Consider the following 21834-nt stretch of genomic DNA (forward strand, 5'->3'; position numbering starts at 1 on the left):
ATTTGGTGACTACATCTTTACGCGTATTCAGACCAATGCAATGAAAATAATATTGAAAAAAATATAATCAGCTGAGGAAACTCAGTGAACTATGCAAACAGGGCATGACCGTAACTTCACGAAATGTTGGCATTTTTTATATGTACGGTTTGCAAAATATTTAGATTATTTTCAAATAATAAAATTATCTTCCATACCTTTAAACGTCCTCAGTTGACAAATTTCCTTCGTCGCGTTTCCTCACACGGACATGGAGATTAATCCGAGACATTTATCTGCGAAACACCGTTAAGCATTTAAACATCATTTGCTATTAAATTATACTGAAATATTCAAGAATAATTCAAGTAGTTACTACAAGGATCATCGGATTAACGTAACTAAATTGTTATACCAGATGTTATCATTTCTTAAACCAACAATCCATTGACGCATTATAGCATGGTTAAAATACACTAACTAAAAGGCACACTGTCGTTTTTAAACGACATTTACTTAAAGGGACACTTCGTATTCCATGGTTACATGCCATATCAAAAGGTTCCCTGATGCAACGGGCATCTTACATTTGATAATGTATAATGTATGTTTTACAATTTCTGAATTCAATCGTGTGTCGATATCGAATGTGTTTGTATGAAATTAACTTCAAACTAGTCAAGGATTTAAATCAAAGACACGAACACTTGCATGTATGTTTATTAGTTGATATTAGTACATGTCACTTTATTTAATTATCCGTAAGCTATGTAATACCCAGAATAAAAAAATAGATACACGACCCATGTTTGTTTATGGCCGGATATGCTGAAAAACATACGTGCTACATGCAACGCATTTACCAGTACATGTACGTCAAATATAATCGAATAATAAACATCAGTAATAAATGTAAATTATAAAATTTAAAAAGATCCAATGCATAAGCGCGATCTCTCGAATATTCGTAAGTCAAATTTAAAAAATTTGCCTTTCAATTGCCATTCAACAGATTAAATGCTAAGTTGCGTTATTGTAAATAGCTGGTTCGTAGCTTCAAAACATGCTTCAGATGCTGCGAACCATCGAGTGAGCTTGAGATCCTACATGTTAACTTCGTAATGGGGACTTTAAAGAGAAAAGGGTCTTTAAGATAGTGAAACTTGCAAAAAATACATCGGTGAAAATTTCTATATACAAAAAGAAAACAATTGATTGAAGATTGAGCAAATTTTAAGTCGACGATTATGTGAAATAAACAGAGTAACACTATTTGCACGGCACACTTTTGATATTGAAGTACAGCTCTAAGAAATAAACGACTTTTTAAAAACTGTTCTGCTTAAAACAGACTTTATCAAGCGGGACCCGTTAGAAAGTGGAACACTACTTCTTTAATGTATTGCGAAAGAATGTCCATACATATTGCATCAAATGAATGTTAAACTTGCACAACGGGTGGAACACCGCATTCCACTTCGTCTGAATATGAGATCTTAATGCATTTGTCGCCTAAATGGCAAGTGTCGTATATCAACCGTTAAACCTAATATGCATATTTAAAGAGACATTCAAACATATTAGCGCATGCGAATTGTCAACACTTTCGGATAGTTTTTTTGTAAGATTTATAGTCGAAATGAAAACAGATAAAATAAAATAACGAACTAAATCCTACATTTATTAAATAATTGTATAATCAATCATCACCACGTGTGTAGTTATGACAGCAGCTATTTTATCTCGATTATCGGCTCAGGTAATTCTTAAAGGTATTGCGAGTACTCTTAAAAAGTATAATAACAAGTACCCGGGGTAAGATAAATGTATTAAAAAGTATAATAACAAGTACCCGGGGTAAGATAAATGTATTAAAAAGTATAATAACAAGTACCCGGGGTAAGATAAATGTATTAAAAAGTATAATAACAAGTACCCGGGGTAAGATAAATGTATTAAAAAGTATAATAACAAGTACCCGGGGTAAGATAAATGTATTAAAAAGTATAATAACAAGTACCCGGGGTAAGATAAATGTATTAAAAAGTATAATAACAAGTACCCGGGGTAAGATAAATGTATTAAAAAGTATAATAACAAGTACCCGGGGTAAGATAAATGTATTAAAAAGTATAATAACAAGTACCCGGGGTAAGATAAATGTATTAAAAAGTATAATAACAAGTACCCGGGGTAAGATAAATGTATTAAAAAGTATAATAACAAGTACCCGGGGTAAGATAAATGTATTAAAAAGTATAATAACAAGTACCCGGGGTAAGATAAATGTATTAAAAAGTATAATAACAAGTACCCGGGGTAAGATAAATGTATTAAAAAGTATAATAACAAGTACCCGGGGTAAGATAAATGTATTAAAAAGTATAATAACAAGTACCCGGGGTAAGATAAATGTATTAAAAAGTATAATAACAAGTACCCGGGGTAAGATAAATGTATTAAAAAGTATCCCGGAGTGTTGCGCTTTTAGCTTTTTTCCGTACCCGGGCTATTTTTTAGTATTCGTAAGAGTACCCAGGGTAATTGTAGGAAGTTCCTGAGCCGACAACGACCTACTGAGACAACAGCGATGTTACGACGCTGATTTATAGAAATAATCTTAATTATAAACAGATTCAAGATATTGCTATAAAATATCGCGTTATTGTTGTAAAAACAATTCCGAGATAATATTTAAAAACGTATATGATGCAACTTGCTTATATTATTAATTATTGTGGTAACTAGATCGTGTGCGTTTCAAAGATTGTTTTATTTTATTTTTTTCTATTTGTATTCGTATGGTTCAACAAGTGCGAAGTGTATGTTTGAAGTTGATGCGTGTTAATTCCCATTGATGTGTCTTTAAATTCATATGGTTCTGTAAAACGTATTAGCCCGTTTCAACAACACCTGGAAAAAATATACGTGTTAACGTACGTACCAGTAAATGTATTTGCGTTTTTGGTTAGTTGTAAATTAGCAATTGAGAAACACTAAAGCATTCTGGAAAACACTCGCATTATCCACGCAATATAGTAGTGAGTATATAATTCTTTGTACAATGCAACCCATTTCACGCATTTTAACATTATTATTTAATGTAAAGGCAGTCAAACTTACTTAAGGGACGTAACATGCGTGTGTAGGAATTGCCGTTTATAGTTAAAAGCTAATCGGAAAATTAGGCCCTGTTAAACACTCCAAGAAAACGGAATATGTCTTGTGCTAGAAGAAAACAGCATTTACGAGCAGACTAAAACCACGGGTATATATCTTTAAACTCCTACCCACGCGTCCGGAATGAGGATAAATTACTGGGCACCTCTTTTGTCAACAAAGGCATGTAATATTATGCGTATAGCGCAATTGCACATCCATATAGCAGTATGAGTGTATGCTATTTGGTCGATAGAAACATGAACGTTCGATAATTATTGAAGTTTAAAAGTTATTGGTTGAGCTTGCAGTGGTAAAATAAAACACCCGCTTGTTTATTACAGTAAATCAGATACACTCTTTTAAAACTACAAGCACTTAAACTTAAAGGGGCCTTTCACGGTTTGGTAAATTGACCAAATTTTAAAAAATGTTTCAGATTCGCAAGTTTTCGTTTAGGTTCCGATATTTCTGAGGTAACAGTAATACTGAACATTTACCATGCTCTAAAATATCCAATATATGCATCTTTTCACGATTTTAAAACCTGAAAATTATAAAGTGTTGCAACGCGTAACGATTGAATAATTTGGAGAGTTCTGTTGTTGTCGTTATATGTTGTGATACTACGAGGATTGCTTTCATAAAGCATAAAATAAAACACTCATGGTTTGAGCACGGATGGCTGAGTGGTCTTAGTGACAGACTTTTACTGAAGGGGTCGGTGGTTCGAGCCCAGTTGAGGGTAAAAAATATTATTTTCGTTAATTTTATTTTTGTGTTTTTCCTGGAGCTTTTAGATCCAATATTTATAATCTAATAGGAACTTTACAAATATATTCGTGTGATAAATTGGCAAGCGGCTTTCTAGTGCAATTGTCTTTAAATGTTAATTCCATCAATACCGCATAGGTTAGGAAACATTATTTGTCAAAGCTGTTACGATAGTTGTATGTCAAGCTCAATGTCGTCAGATTTAAGTTTCATGTTCAAGAGTATTTCATTACTGTATAGATTTGTTTATATTATTTATAATTAATGTATTATTGTCGTTCTTGTATTTGGTGACTACATCTTTACGCGTATTCAGACCAATGCAATGAAAATAATATTGAAAAAAATATAATCAGCTGAGGAAACTCAGTGAACTATGCAAACAGGGCATGACCGTAACTTCACGAAATGTTGGCATTTTTTATATGTACGGTTTGCAAAATATTTAGATTATTTTCAAATAATAAAATTATCTTCCATACCTTTAAACGTCCTCAGTTGACAAATTTCCTTCGTCGCGTTTCCTCACACGGACATGGAGATTAATCCGAGACATTTATCTGCGAAACACCGTTAAGCATTTAAACATCATTTGCTATTAAATTATACTGAAATATTCAAGAATAATTCAAGTAGTTACTACAAGGATCATCGGATTAACGTAACTAAATTGTTATACCAGATGTTATCATTTCTTAAACCAACAATCCATTGACGCATTATAGCATGGTTAAAATACACTAACTAAAAGGCACACTGTCGTTTTTAAACGACATTTACTTAAAGGGACACTTCGTATTCCATGGTTACATGCCATATCAAAAGGTTCCCTGATGCAACGGGCATCTTACATTTGATAATGTATAATGTATGTTTTACAATTTCTGAATTCAATCGTGTGTCGATATCGAATGTGTTTGTATGAAATTAACTTCAAACTAGTCAAGGATTTAAATCAAAGACACGAACACTTGCATGTATGTTTATTAGTTGATATTAGTACATGTCACTTTATTTAATTATCCGTAAGCTATGTAATACCCAGAATAAAAAAATAGATACACGACCCATGTTTGTTTATGGCCGGATATGCTGAAAAACATACGTGCTACATGCAACGCATTTACCAGTACATGTACGTCAAATATAATCGAATAATAAACATCAGTAATAAATGTAAATTATAAAATTTAAAAAGATCCAATGCATAAGCGCGATCTCTCGAATATTCGTAAGTCAAATTTAAAAAATTTGCCTTTCAATTGCCATTCAACAGATTAAATGCTAAGTTGCGTTATTGTAAATAGCTGGTTCGTAGCTTCAAAACATGCTTCAGATGCTGCGAACCATCGAGTGAGCTTGAGATCCTACATGTTAACTTCGTAATGGGGACTTTAAAGAGAAAAGGGTCTTTAAGATAGTGAAACTTGCAAAAAATACATCGGTGAAAATTTCTATATACAAAAAGAAAACAATTGATTGAAGATTGAGCAAATTTTAAGTCGACGATTATGTGAAATAAACAGAGTAACACTATTTGCACGGCACACTTTTGATATTGAAGTACAGCTCTAAGAAATAAACGACTTTTTAAAAACTGTTCTGCTTAAAACAGACTTTATCAAGCGGGACCCGTTAGAAAGTGGAACACTACTTCTTTAATGTATTGCGAAAGAATGTCCATACATATTGCATCAAATGAATGTTAAACTTGCACAACGGGTGGAACACCGCATTCCACTTCGTCTGAATATGAGATCTTAATGCATTTGTCGCCTAAATGGCAAGTGTCGTATATCAACCGTTAAACCTAATATGCATATTTAAAGAGACATTCAAACATATTAGCGCATGCGAATTGTCAACACTTTCGGATAGTTTTTTTGTAAGATTTATAGTCGAAATGAAAACAGATAAAATAAAATAACGAACTAAATCCTACATTTATTAAATAATTGTATAATCAATCATCACCACGTGTGTAGTTATGACAGCAGCTATTTTATCTCGATTATCGGCTCAGGTAATTCTTAAAGGTATTGCGAGTACTCTTAAAAAGTATAATAACAAGTACCCGGGGTAAGATAAATGTATTAAAAAGTATAATAACAAGTACCCGGGGTAAGATAAATGTATTAAAAAGTATAATAACAAGTACCCGGGGTAAGATAAATGTATTAAAAAGTATAATAACAAGTACCCGGGGTAAGATAAATGTATTAAAAAGTATAATAACAAGTACCCGGGGTAAGATAAATGTATTAAAAAGTATAATAACAAGTACCCGGGGTAAGATAAATGTATTAAAAAGTATAATAACAAGTACCCGGGGTAAGATAAATGTATTAAAAAGTATAATAACAAGTACCCGGGGTAAGATAAATGTATTAAAAAGTATAATAACAAGTACCCGGGGTAAGATAAATGTATTAAAAAGTATAATAACAAGTACCCGGGGTAAGATAAATGTATTAAAAAGTATAATAACAAGTACCCGGGGTAAGATAAATGTATTAAAAAGTATAATAACAAGTACCCGGGGTAAGATAAATGTATTAAAAAGTATAATAACAAGTACCCGGGGTAAGATAAATGTATTAAAAAGTATAATAACAAGTACCCGGGGTAAGATAAATGTATTAAAAAGTATAATAACAAGTACCCGGGGTAAGATAAATGTATTAAAAAGTATAATAACAAGTACCCGGGGTAAGATAAATGTATTAAAAAGTATCCCGGAGTGTTGCGCTTTTAGCTTTTTTCCGTACCCGGGCTATTTTTTAGTATTCGTAAGAGTACCCAGGGTAATTGTAGGAAGTTCCTGAGCCGACAACGACCTACTGAGACAACAGCGATGTTACGACGCTGATTTATAGAAATAATCTTAATTATAAACAGATTCAAGATATTGCTATAAAATATCGCGTTATTGTTGTAAAAACAATTCCGAGATAATATTTAAAAACGTATATGATGCAACTTGCTTATATTATTAATTATTGTGGTAACTAGATCGTGTGCGTTTCAAAGATTGTTTTATTTTATTTTTTTCTATTTGTATTCGTATGGTTCAACAAGTGCGAAGTGTATGTTTGAAGTTGATGCGTGTTAATTCCCATTGATGTGTCTTTAAATTCATATGGTTCTGTAAAACGTATTAGCCCGTTTCAACAACACCTGGAAAAAATATACGTGTTAACGTACGTACCAGTAAATGTATTTGCGTTTTTGGTTAGTTGTAAATTAGCAATTGAGAAACACTAAAGCATTCTGGAAAACACTCGCATTATCCACGCAATATAGTAGTGAGTATATAATTCTTTGTACAATGCAACCCATTTCACGCATTTTAACATTATTATTTAATGTAAAGGCAGTCAAACTTACTTAAGGGACGTAACATGCGTGTGTAGGAATTGCCGTTTATAGTTAAAAGCTAATCGGAAAATTAGGCCCTGTTAAACACTCCAAGAAAACGGAATATGTCTTGTGCTAGAAGAAAACAGCATTTACGAGCAGACTAAAACCACGGGTATATATCTTTAAACTCCTACCCACGCGTCCGGAATGAGGATAAATTACTGGGCACCTCTTTTGTCAACAAAGGCATGTAATATTATGCGTATAGCGCAATTGCACATCCATATAGCAGTATGAGTGTATGCTATTTGGTCGATAGAAACATGAACGTTCGATAATTATTGAAGTTTAAAAGTTATTGGTTGAGCTTGCAGTGGTAAAATAAAACACCCGCTTGTTTATTACAGTAAATCAGATACACTCTTTTAAAACTACAAGCACTTAAACTTAAAGGGGCCTTTCACGGTTTGGTAAATTGACCAAATTTTAAAAAATGTTTCAGATTCGCAAGTTTTCGTTTAGGTTCCGATATTTCTGAGGTAACAGTAATACTGAACATTTACCATGCTCTAAAATATCCAATATATGCATCTTTTCACGATTTTAAAACCTGAAAATTATAAAGTGTTGCAACGCGTAACGATTGAATAATTTGGAGAGTTCTGTTGTTGTCGTTATATGTTGTGATACTACGAGGATTGCTTTCATAAAGCATAAAATAAAACACTCATGGTTTGAGCACGGATGGCTGAGTGGTCTTAGTGACAGACTTTTACTGAAGGGGTCGGTGGTTCGAGCCCAGTTGAGGGTAAAAAATATTATTTTCGTTAATTTTATTTTTGTGTTTTTCCTGGAGCTTTTAGATCCAATATTTACATTTAGCAATATAACTCATTTAGTGACTAACTTCAATACATACCAAAATCTGTGAAAAGGCCCCTTTCAAGAAAAGAGTTTCATCATAATCATTGGCGTCGCCCTGAAGGGCGGCGATTAGTATGTAATGCATTTTTTTTTCGCTTATAGGAGGAGAGGTTATGTTACGGATCAATGTATATATTTTTGTTTTAAGAATATCTTGCATAGTGGTGATTTTTGTGTAAATTAGTGTAAATAAGTACTGCATTAGTGCCTATAACATTTATTACAACATTTGTTGCCAATAATGCAAAGCTAATTGTTTTAATTAATAACTGATCCACAACTGATCACAGGGGAAAGATCACAGGGACTGGGCAAACACGCGAAACTTTCTGATTTTGTATAAAAATAAATGATGTTTTGTATAAAAACAAAACATAATCAAAATATATTTATTTTGTGGTTTTTCTAATTTGCTTATTTCGTGGAGAATCAATGTAGTACGATATTTGACGACCTATCGTGCAAGCAAGTTTATTGGAAGGCGTAGTGGTACGAAAACGTACAATGTATTAGTTTATTAATAGACATATAATAACGATCGCTATACACAACTTTACCAAATAGCAGTACATAAGTGAATGTCAGCCGGAATAGCTCAGTAGGGAGAGCGTTAGACTGAAGTTGTTTACGCAACAGTCATCTAAAGGCTCCCGGTTCAATCCCGGATTCCGGCACGAACGGAACAGTTCGGCGGCTGACAATTTGTTCAGTCAGGTAAATAAATATAATAAAGCTTTATTTTATGTAGACATTTTAAAATCCATTTTACTACAATTGAACATTTTTATTAAAATTAATGGGTGCAACGTGGTGACAACGTTAATTAAAATTACTTACATCACTTAAATATCTTATAAAATATACACGTGTTTTATGTTATCAAATAAATGCAAACAACACATCAATTATGTATTTTTATGGTTGTCTATCATAGGCCTATCCTACCACAAATAGAGCGCGAAGCGCGACACGTATTATTAATTGTAACAATGAGTTGCGATAAAGAAAGCAGCCGCTTAGAAGGAGGAGCTGTGTCCTAGCAACCCGTTTCCCTAGAGTCAACCACTCCTCAGAGTTTTTTTAAGAACCACATATAGAGCGTGAAGCGCGACACGTATTACTATCCAGGTGGTATGGGCCCTTTAGCATTATCCGACCATTACGTCCATAGTTATCTTCCTTAGAATTTGAGAAATTTTGAAATCCTTGTTCGAAGTCCAAAAATTTCATCCGATTGTTCACAAACTTTCACATGTTTTTTTTTATCAATAAGGACCCAACCCAAACTCTATATGAGCAATACCGGACCATAAGTCCAGTATTATGTCTCGTTGAATTTAAAAATAAAAGTGAAAAAACTGCTTGGTTAGGTGATTATGTCAACATTTTTCATCAGATTATTTCCAAACTTACAGTGTCTTCATATCAATGAGCATTTTACCTCATTTAAAAGTTAGAATCATCGGTCCAGATTTTTTTTCTATTAAATTTGACAAAATAAACAATTTCCACTTGTTTAAAAGATTTCACAACTTTCGTCTGAATCTTTCCAAACTTGTTAAGTGTTTTTATATCAGTATTACTCGAACCCTATTGAAAATGATGAATAACGGAGCAATAAATCTATTATGATATTTTACTGAATTTCAAAGCATTGTGAAATGCAGCTTCTTTATACAATTTACAGTTTTCATTCATTTTTTTTTTCAAACTTTTACAGTGTTTTCATATCAATGAGTACTGAACCACTATCGTAAATGAGCAACGTAAGAATAAGTTCAGAATCATCTCCCCAAGAAGTTGAGAAAAATATGAAATAACGCTTACAAGATGAAGTAGATTTTTTAAAACCTACACAGTTCTGTTCCATTAAGGAAAATTGCACAGTGATACCAGTAAAAAAGGAAACCAATGTAAATAAAATGAACTATGAAATGTTTGGGTGTTACAAAACAGCATCATAAATAATGGTTATTTGGGGGTTATAACACAAAATCATAGATAATGGTTATACAAGTATCTTTTTTTATTTTGCTTAAAATAATCGGCCAATATATTAATATTTACACTCATAATACAGTAGAAAAAAATCGTTCCATGTAACTTCATTGAGTGCCTTTTACACTGATATTCCCGACGCCCTTTGATGCTTTGCATCAATACTTATCTTGTAACGTGCTTTAAATGATACTTCATTCATAACGGGTGTATTTTTTCCTGATTACAAATGGCTCTTTACCAAAAATAAAACTGACGAGTTGTATAGTGTTTTAGGTATTCGATTTCAAATAATTAGCCAAAATGACATTGCAAATGTACTGAGATATTTATTTGTAAATCGCCTAATCTCCCCAGTGTAATATGTAAACTGCTCAATAAAGCACTGAAACAGATTGTTCCATAAGCACGGCGCGTATGCAAATTTTGATATTTCACAAATGGTCTGGCAAATCACTTGGAAAACTCATTAGCCAAATGTGTGATAAAAGCTTTATGCATGCAATCGACTGATATATAAAATATGTGTGCGTTATTCATTTTACATATTAATAACTGGTATAACTAAACATGTTGTTCCGTTAAAGCATGTTTAACAATTAAGTATTTACCACTGTACCTGTTCAGTAAAGGTTTCATTTAAAACAAAAGTACCAACATACTGCAATAATTTGCGTTGAAAAAAATACAGCCAACGAAACAATGGAATATATAACATATCGAACACCATAACCTAACAGACCTATAGTATTGCCCTAAATTGCCACTGGTGTAAATATAAAAAGTATTCCACCAAATGTAAACAATTTATGTAATATCCACATTAAACAACGGAAACATTACTCAATAATTCATGTTGAAACAAATTAATATTACCTTCATTTGATTATACTTCAGTAAATACCTTCCCAGCATGTGTTAGTGAAGACAGATGAACATCAGCTTCTATAAGAGTGAGGAGTGATAAAAAGTGTGTTTAATAGTGCATACATTGTGATAATTTGTGGTCATCAAGAAAGGTCCAGCATCACTTTAAACCGGTCCAGACGACAAATTTCCCAGCATGCAAAGGGTTAACACTGAAACTCCAAATAAGATGCAAACTTGCCTAGTTACGCATACAAACTTTCTTAATACGCGTCGAAAAAAGTGAGGTTAAAAGTATGTATTCTTGCACTTTGGGTACGCGTACATTTTGTCGGTATGTTCTTTCCAACATTTTGTTCAAAAAGCCGTGAGTAAGTATAGTCTCTTGGTCTATTTTAATAATTCAAAAACAAGTATCATTTTGAGTGTATTCAATGATTATTTAGTCTTAATTCTATGAGTATGCATCTTACACTGTCAACTTATTAAATATTTACCTTGCGCATATCAATAACCATAGCTATAGCAATTACTTGCGTTTACGAATCCTAAATATGACATTTATCAATTGTATTTCTGACATTGTGATTTAATATCATTTGCATGGCAAAACAAATAGGTAAGAGATATAAGGTGCGTTAAATGTTATCTGGAGCTTTAGCCAAGACATAGTTGTTTGCACTTGCATATAAAGCCATTAATATTTATCTTAGTGAATAAATGTCGTCGCTATTTACAATTTAATGTCAGAGCATTGTAGCAAGCATTGTTTAACGAAAACAAATGCACATTATAAAAGCTATATTTTGGAGAGAAAATACAATTGTTATTGGACAAAAACTAATAATATAATAATAATGTACTTTTTTGTAAATTGTGGAAACACATAAAATTACGCGTGTGGCATTTATGGCATTTAATGTAAAATGCATGTCCCTTTATTTATAGAATGAGTACAGTTTAAGTATCTCTTGCGCATGAGGACACTAAGGGAACACCTGACATTGACTTACGAATATGTTTGATTGAAGTGCCTAAAAATCAGATTTTAAAAATATAAATTATATTCGATTACTTACTTTCCGTTTGACTTATAAGCCCTATTAAAATGGCTCTGGCATGATCTGGCATATAAGAAATGTGAGGCAAATATGAGTATGTTTGCAGGTTTTGAAATGTGTTTTGTCAGCTGGATATAAGAATGTTTTAAAACACTATCTTTATCAGTTTCAAATCATCTTAAGATTTCCTATCATATGCTCTTCTCAAACACATCACATTATCAATTAAATAAAACACATTTCGAACATGGAAACAAGGCTATTTCCAGCGCAAAATAATAACAATTTTTACTAATTGACAAAAATAAAAGGCAATCTCCTCTGTCAACAAAACAGAGCGGAATCATTCCCAATATCTAATGTTTGAGTTGTTCCTGAATTGTTAAAGCCATGACTGTCGGCATTTTCATGACAGCGCATTAATATTTGATACTAACTTATTCTCGTGGGCCACAATAATGTATTACTCTACATTATCCACTACAACAACCTCTTTAAAACATGCCTTGCAAACCTAAGCGAGATCTCACAATGCATCTTTGAAACACGCCATGGAACATGTTTATACTATTATATCTAAATTTAGAAATGATCAATAAAGATAACATTATAAACCTTCGCATTTCTAAAGTACTTGTTAAACCGTTTAAATTAATAAATACAAGGCTGTCGTTATATAAAGTGTCTACGTGTATCCCATCCTCAAACGTAGCACTCACTGTATGTAATAAGAACATCATTTCAATGGCTTATGTAAAATAGCTGAACAACCACATGTATATAGGCGACATCGTCTTTATTTTTATATATATGTGCATCTTATCAAAGAAATAATTTAACATCTAAGCACAAGAAAAGTATGCTTAGAAATATGCGCATGTCATTTTTGAGGCAATTGGCATTTGAGGACATCCAAAGCAACAGAGAACCCAAGTGGCAATAGAGGACACACTTGGTATAAGAGAGTAGAAGATGCAGTAGAGAACACGATTGGCACCAAGTGGCAATAGAGGACACACTTGGTATAAGAGAGCAGAAGATGCAGTAGAGAACACGATTGGCACCAAGTGGCAATAGAGGACACACTTGGTATAAGAGAGCAGAAGATGCAGTAGAGAACACGATTGGCACCAAGTGGCAATAGAGGACACACTTGGTATAAGAGAGCAGAAGATGCAGTAGAGAACACGATTGGCACCAAGTGGCAATAGAGGACACACTTGGTATAAGAGAGCAGAAGATGCAGTAGAGAACACGATTGGCACCAAGTGGCAATAGAGGACACACTTGGTATAAGAGAGCAGAAGATGCAGTAGAGAACACGATTGGCACCAAGTGGCAATAGAGGACACACTTGGTATAAGAGAGCAGAAGATGCAGTAGAGAACCCAAGTGGCAATAGAGGACACACTTGGTATAAGAGAGCAGAAGATGCAGTAGAGAACCCAAGTGGCAATAGAGGACACACTTGGTATAAGAGAGCAGAAGATGCAGTAGAGAACCCAAGTGGCAATAGAGGACACACTTGGTATAAGAGAGCAGAAGATGCAGTAGAGAACCCAAGTGGCAATAGAGGACACACTTGGTATAAGAGAGCAGAAGATGCAGTAGAGAACCCAAGTGGCAATAGAGGACACACTTGGTATAAGAGAGCAGAAGATGCAGTAGAGAACCCAAGTGGCAATAGAGGACACACTTGGTATAAGAGAGCAGAAGATGCAGTAGAGAACCCAAGTGGCAATAGAGGACACACTTGGTATAAGAGAGCAGAAGATGCAGTAGAGAACCCAAGTGGCAATAGAGGACACACTTGGTATAAGAGAGCAGAAGATGCAGTAGAGAACCCAAGTGGCAATAGAGGACACACTTGGTATAAGAGAGCAGAAGATGCAGTAGAGAACCCAAGTGGCAATAGAGGACACACTTGGTATAAGAGAGCAGAAGATGCAGTAGAGAACCCAAGTGGCAATAGAGGACACACTTGGTATAAGAGAGCAGAAGATGCAGTAGAGAACCCAAGTGGCAATAGAGGACACACTTGGTATAAGAGAGCAGAAGATGCAGTAGAGAACCCAAGTGGCAATAGAGGACACACTTGGTATAAGAGAGCAGAAGATGCAGTAGAGAACCCAAGTGGCAATAGAGGACACACTTGGTATAAGAGAGCAGAAGATGCAGTAGAGAACCCAAGTGGCAATAGAGGACACACTTGGTATAAGAGAGCAGAAGATGCAGTAGAGAACCCAAGTGGCAATAGAGGACACACTTGGTATAAGAGAGCAGAAGATGCAGTAGAGAACCCAAGTGGCAATAGAGGACACACTTGGTATAAGAGAGCAGAAGATGCAGTAGAGAACCCAAGTGGCAATAGAGGACACACTTGGTATAAGAGAGCAGAAGATGCAGTAGAGAACCCAAGTGGCAATAGAGGACACACTTGGTATAAGAGAGCAGAAGATGCAGTAGAGAACCCAAGTGGCAATAGAGGACACACTTGGTATAAGAGAGCAGAAGATGCAGTAGAGAACCCAAGTGGCAATAGAGGACACACTTGGTATAAGAGAGCAGAAGATGCAGTAGAGAACCCAAGTGGCAATAGAGGACACACTTGGTATAAGAGAGCAGAAGATGCAGTAGATAACCCAAGTGGCAATAGAGGACACACTTGGTATAAGAGAGCAGAAGATGCAGTAGAGAACCCAAGTGGCAATAGAGGACACACTTGGTATAAGTGAGCAGAAGATGCAGTAGAGAACCCAAGTGGCAATAGAGGACACACTTGGTATAAGAGAGCAGAAGATGCAGTAGAGAACCCAAGTGGCAATCGAGGACACACTTGGTATAAGAGAGCAGAAGATGCAGTAGAGAACACGATTGGCAATAGAGGATATGAGTGGCAAGAGAGAAAGGAAGTGCCGATACATTACACGAGGATATGAGTGGCAAGAGAGAAAGGAAGTGCCGATACATTACACGAGGATATGAGTGGCAAGAGAGAAAGGAAGTGCCGATACATTACACGAGGATATGAGTGGCAAGAGAGAAAGGAAGTGCCGATACATTACACGAGGATATGAGTGGCAAGAGAGAAAGGAAGTGCCGATACATTACACAAGCGGCACGAGAGGAAAACAAATCCACCACTAAACAAGCATTTGCTATTCAATGACTAGCGTTTAGTATTCAGTAACTAGTTTTTAGTATTCAGTTACTTATTTAAATCACATTTGTTTCAAATATATCCAGAATATATCTTGAAATTCTATGTGCGCCAGCTGGAGAGAACGTAAATTGTCAACGCAAAGTCATTTCATTTACTGAAAGATGTGACCCAGCTAGAAAAGTCCCCGACCACCATTGGGATCGAACCCGGTTCCAAATTAGACAGACACTCTACCGCGTCCAGTATAAGTTTTACTTATACCGAACCCTGCTACACACATCCCCTCCATTTGTGAAATTCTTCCACAAATTTCCTATGGCCGTGACATCTGTAGGAAGTCTGACTTACATGGTGGGTTTATTATGTTGGGAACCAATGTAACCCAGCCTGAAAATTCCCCGACCACCATGGGGTCGGTACTCGGGACCTCCCGGTTCAAAATCAGGCAGACAATCTACCGCGTCGCTATTAAGGCTAGCTCATATAGCAAGGCAGTATAAGTTCTACTTATACCCGAACCCTGCTACACAGATATACAAGAAACTCAAACACGTAAACCAATACAATGAAAACAATGGCTCTGTTTTGTATAGTTCAATAAGTAGCGACTCCAAATTCATGCAAATTACAGGTTTTATAAAAGAGATTTTCCGTTAAAACAATGTGCAGGAAGCTGTTATGTAGACCTTCCTTGAGATTGGATTATTATTTAAAATGAACAATAAGCAATTGGTAAAACGATTGAAATATATTGTTTAGGCATGACCATTTTATAATAATTTGACTTTTCACGTTGCATATTTCACGTAACTTACCATGTAACTAATATTGATATGCACCTTCAAATATGTCTCTACTGTCATTATATCATATCTTTACTACTATTGCTAGATGATTCCCAGACGATGCGCAGTCGCGTATTATTTAAAGTCCCATAGTTTCACTCGCTTTCAAGAACTACTCCACAGGGACACAAGTCGGTAAATGCGTATGAATAATGGTTTCACAATAAAATAAGATAGAACTAACATTAATTATTATCTACTTCAAAGCATTTATATGTTTGTAATTGCATTGTGATTAATAATAACTTTACCATTAAGTTTAGGGTTTCCACTGCTCTTGCCATAGAAATATGACTTTATTAACAGAAATTGCTTTTATAATATGTACCTTAAACGTATTCACTCTGCGCCATTACAGTTCGCAGTTATGTTAACACTCTAACTTAACACTACGCCGACAATCAATATTTGGATATGACCTTGTGTTAGTTGCGGCTAACCGTCAATTGGACTGTGTTTGATCTACAACGAATGCAGGAAAACCACACGTTGTTCATCGGCATCGACATCCTTTTTATATTCGTTTTCTTTTTTTATTAACAAATCTAAGCTTACTATGTCCTACCAGACGGCCTTTGATTGAAACAACCGTGTGCATTCCTTACTCATTAACGTTCTGTTTTACTCGTGCTAACAAATAATTAATATGCATTTCAACATATTATCCATTAAAAACGCCGGATAAAAATTATATGTATCTAACTTGTTAGTAAACGTGTATAAATTACAACTATAGTTATAGAAACTATAAACATATCTTTGTTTGCTGTATCGACAGACGGCTTCCCAGTTCAATTATCATTAAACTTTAATGCCATCCATACAATATAGGTTAGGAAACACGATAGATGCCAAGCTCTATTTGGTCGATGTTTAATGTCATGACCTAGAGTATGGCAGTACTGTTAAGGTTGATTGGTCTATAGCATTTATACTTGATTGTCGTAATCGTATTTGGCAACTACATCTTTACTCGTATTGAGGCCAAACGCAATGAAAATTAAATTTAAAAAATATATAATCAACTGAGAAAACTCAGTTAACTATATAAACAAGGTATCTAAATTCACGAAATGTTGGCAATTTTATATGTTAGGTGTGAAGAAAACAATATTAATTTTAAATAACAGCTTAATGTTCCATACCTTTGAACGTCCTCAATTGACAAATCTTCGTCGAGTTGCATAACACTATCGCGGAGATAAATCCGATTCATTCATCTGTGAAACACCTTTCAGCATTTTAACGTCATTTACTATCAAATAATACTGAAATATTCAAGACTTGTTCAAGTCTTTAATACAATATTCCTCAGATTAAATTTCCTTTATTTTTAAAGCAGATGTTATAATTTCGTGAACCAACAATCCATTCACGTATTATCGCTTGGTTAAAATACATTAACTTAAAGGTAGACTGTCGTTTTACAACGCCTTTACGTAAAGGGGCATTTCCTGTTAAATGCTATTAACATACCATATTAAAATGCGGTGGTTTTGCGATTTACCTTAAATTTAATTATTGTTTGTAATAATTGCGTATTCAATCTTACATCTATATCGAATGCATTTGTGTGAAATTAGATTCAAAGCTATTCAATGAGTTAAGTAAGAGGCATGAACACCTAGATGCATTTTTATAAGATGGTGTTCATACAAGTCACTTTAATACTTATCCGTAAGCTATATATTGCTCATGATAAAAAACGTGATACATGCACGTTTGTAGATGCTAAATTAAATTTACTCTCGACTCTTAGTTTTCGGTCACCTGTATATTGTGAATATTCTTCGTATCTAAGTTTTCGGACACGAAACAAAATAATTATTTTTAAGTGTCCGAAAACATAGAGTAATTACGGTAATCAGTTACCATATATTAGTGACGCGCTTTTTGTTGATTTAAGTTGACGTCCAGTCACAATCTCTGAAATAGCCTTAAAGCTTTTAACAGGATTAAAGCTTAAAAGGATTCCAGAATTTGTCAAATTGCAATTTAGTGTGCAAACAGTATATTTTGAAACAAGTAAGAAGCTATAAATGAAAAGAACCATTTCAAATCAATGTAAGTCATTTTTTGTCTTTCATTAGGTATTCACTGTACATTGCATTTCGTGGCAGGTTGTTTTTTAATTTGCCTGGTAACATTAGGTTCTTCTAAATGTATATTCACGTCGTGTTTTTGAAATATCTGGAATAACTTTACTGGTGAATATAATCCGACGTAGTACTCATGCATCTAAACATGCTGAATCTCTAAATATATCTCGTTTCACAAGTGTAAAACATGAAAAGAAATACCTTTGATGGAAAAAGCTCCCTGCAGTTTTATACGGAAAGCTCCGAAAACAGGCCAGAAAAAATGCAATAAAACACCCATTCGTGTTAAGATAAATTTTGATCTTGTATCAATGAGCATTTTACTGCGTTTATTTACAAACCAATGCTATTAATTTACAGGTTTTAGCATCTTTTAAGTTAAACCACGTGTAAATGACTTCTTACGCAATATTGTCATTACAGCAGCCATTAATCACGCAGTTACGTCATGCACATGGCAGATTTCACCTGACAGATTAGACGTAGCTCATGTTTCTGTTCATGTTTTTATAAAATAACGATACGTAAATTTGCCTTTCGATTGGCATTCTACAAATATTGTGTGAAAGTGCGTGATCATACATAACTGGTACATATGTTTAAATAATACATGAAAATGCTGCAAACTATTGAGTTTGCTCAAAATGGTACTCGAAATGGAAGCTTTGTTGAAGAAAACACATGGTTTGTCAGATGACGCAACTTGTGAAAAATCCATCGTTGATATTTTCTTTATAAAAAAACACATCAACATGATTGAGTGCAGATGGAGCGAAATAGTTTTAAGTTGACGCCTATTATATATGAAATATGTAGCATAACAAAAAAATAAAAGAGATGTTAAATTCTACGAAATTCCATAAACGACTTTTTAAAGCCAGTTTTGTTAAAGCGGGAAAGTGGATCTCTGCTTTAATGTATTGCGAAAGGATGTCCTTAAATAGCGAATGCACAAACTTGTACATCGGGTGAAAAGCCGCATTCCATTTCGTCTCAATATGAGATCTTAATAAATCTGTCGACTGAATGGCAAGTGTCGTATATCAACAGTTAATCCCCAAAGTGACATTTAACATATCAGCGCATGCGCTTTGTCAACACTGTCCGATTGTTTTGTGTACAATTCATAGTCAAATATATCAGTATGTTAATTGCTAGGTTCTCGTTTATTTATTTCGAAAGAAATTGTGTGGTAGTGTTGTTTAGTTATGATATGTGATGCGCAATAGATTCAGATCAGAAACGGAGGTAACTTTAAGATGTCAAATTACTGAGTAGAAGTTTCCAACAGATAACATAACAGCATCACGAACAAATGCTTGTGTAAAATGAACAGGCTATGTTATACCAAAATCTAACGCATAAAAGGGATTTAATGGCTATTTCATTATTTGTATATGTGTTTGAAACCACATTAATGTATATCGTATTTACCAAACTTACTGAAAGAAGAATACATCCATAATTCATATAGCCATCATTTTTATTTTCAATAACCATAGAACTATATGAAAACATATTTCTTTATTTAAGAACGGCTTTATAATTGCACTCATATGTTGTTGTCTGCGTGGATTGTACGATACAAATAAACGCCTAGTGATGACATACATGAATGAGTCAATTGTAACCGTTTAGGTTAAGTCAAAATAGAGATAAAAACACGTGAAAGTGTGTAAACTGATTTAAAGATGTTGCCTAAAGTATCGCTTTTAAATAAATAAATAAAAAGTTGCACATTTAATGATGCAAAGTTAGAAAAAATACATATTGTATAAAAAACGATTATGTGCCCACTAAACAATACTTTTAATACTGCGCATATTTATCAATATGTGTACGGTTGTGTTCAACAACTGCGAAGTGAAATTTTGACTTTGCGCTTTAATGTGCATGGATGTGTCTTTAAATTTATCCGGTTGTGCACCATTTCAACACCCGGACAAAATGTTTTTGTCAACTTACGTAAACGTACATGTTCTCGAGTGTTTGGTTACTCGCAAAGCGGCTTTTGAGTAACACTATACCACTTTTTCCGATAACTTTCATTATGTAAGCAATTTTGAAGTTATTTATTGAAAGGGCCTGATTTGCATGTATTGAATCGACAAAAAGCAACAAAATGTATTGCTACAGGAATCAATATTTCTAAACTGTTTCAATTGAAATCATTTTTGTACAATGCGACCCATGGCCACCCCCCACTCCCACCACCAATTTACAATTATTATAACATGTAGAGGCAGTTTAATAAATAAATTAAGTTAACATGTGCGTGTACAACTTCAAGTTATCTGCAAAATATCGATATGTTTAAAGACTGCATTTCCGAAAATCATTGAAAGCGATTTGGCAAAATAGGCGTATTCAACACTCCCAAAAAACTGAATGTGCCAAAAATAGAGTTTAAAGGCTGACTTAACGGGTATACAGCTTTAATCTCATACTCACGCTTCTGGAATGATGATAAATGAACGGGCAAATCTTTTCTCAATCTTTATTGTGTTAGCAAATTGCGCAATTGCATATCCGGTTAAAGGTACACTACCTTTGAAGTATAGATTTTATCTATTTGAACGGTAGACACAAGTACGGGTCAATCATTATTTACGTTTACAAATTGTTTATTTGCATTGATAAATTTAAAAAAAAAAGCTGACAAAAACAATTGTTTCACCTCAAATCTTTTGGAACCACAAGCGCTATTACTGTGGGTTATAAACCCCCAACGTTCTACGTAGATAAAGAGCTTTGACATTAAAATCTTTTGTTGTTATTTTTTTTACATTTTAACTAGTTTGTGGACCCAATGACGCAATAAGCATTGCTAATTATGAGATTACGTTAAGCTCAAAGGTAAAAAAATCTGCATTGTAAATATGTAATCATGACTTTCCAACTGTAAGAGTCAAGATACAGTGTTTTATTATGAAGGGTTTGCTTGAACGCGTCGCGCATGTCAACCAGTAAGGATAGATGGTAAAAGTGCGTGGTCAGGAGTGTAAATAAAGCGAACGGTCGTCATAATATTACCTCGTTATCTGCATAAAAGCGTAGGTGGAGTTTCAGTCACCTTTGGTGATAGTTCTAATTAAACATAATCTATGATATATTTATAAATTTAACTATTGATGGTTTGTTTGGATCTACTTGGTTGCTATCGAACACATGGCACACAGAAGATTTTATTCTAGTGTAGTTACCGATGGTATGTGCGTCGTTATCGACTCGACGCCCGTGTGTGTTGTTGTTTGTTGACATTTTATAAATCACACTCGTTTATTATATTAGTTTACCTCTTCTTAAATCATTTTATGACTTTTCATTATGATCTTGTCCTGGGACAATTTAACTACATAAGATAAAGGGAATATGGAGGTTTTGCTTTGCAAACAGCGTAGATCCAGATGAGACGCCGCATGATGAGACGCCGCATGATGCTGCGTCTCATCTGGGTCTGCGCTGTTTGCTGAAAGGAATTTCTGTAACAAATATTCTCAATATAGAAATAAATATACTAGACATCCATAATTTTAGAAATAAATTGATCCAATTAAGAAGGATGGAGAATCCACTAGGCATAAACAGGTTAAACATATGAGCCT

The 21834-nt window shown here is 34.2% G+C and overlaps 1 protein-coding gene across 3 annotated transcripts in view; it reads right to left on the reverse strand.

The window, feature by feature from the left end:
• Positions 1 to 17508, reverse strand: part of LOC127874062 (cholecystokinin receptor type A-like) — a 92798-nt gene extending 75290 nt beyond the window's left edge. The window contains exon 1 of one of the 3 annotated variants that reach the window (XM_052418171.1): positions 17276 to 17508. The gene's annotated coding sequence lies outside the window, so the exon portion shown is untranslated. Of the gene's footprint in view, positions 1 to 197; positions 441 to 4394; positions 4644 to 17275 lie in introns of those variants that run through there. The other 2 variants (XM_052418173.1, XM_052418172.1) reach the window with 2 other exon arrangements.
• Positions 17509 to 21834: the final 4326 nt, after the last annotated feature.

Source organism: Dreissena polymorpha, chromosome 3, assembly GCF_020536995.1.
Source record: "Dreissena polymorpha isolate Duluth1 chromosome 3, UMN_Dpol_1.0, whole genome shotgun sequence".
Taxonomy (NCBI): Eukaryota; Metazoa; Mollusca; class Bivalvia; order Myida; family Dreissenidae; genus Dreissena; species Dreissena polymorpha.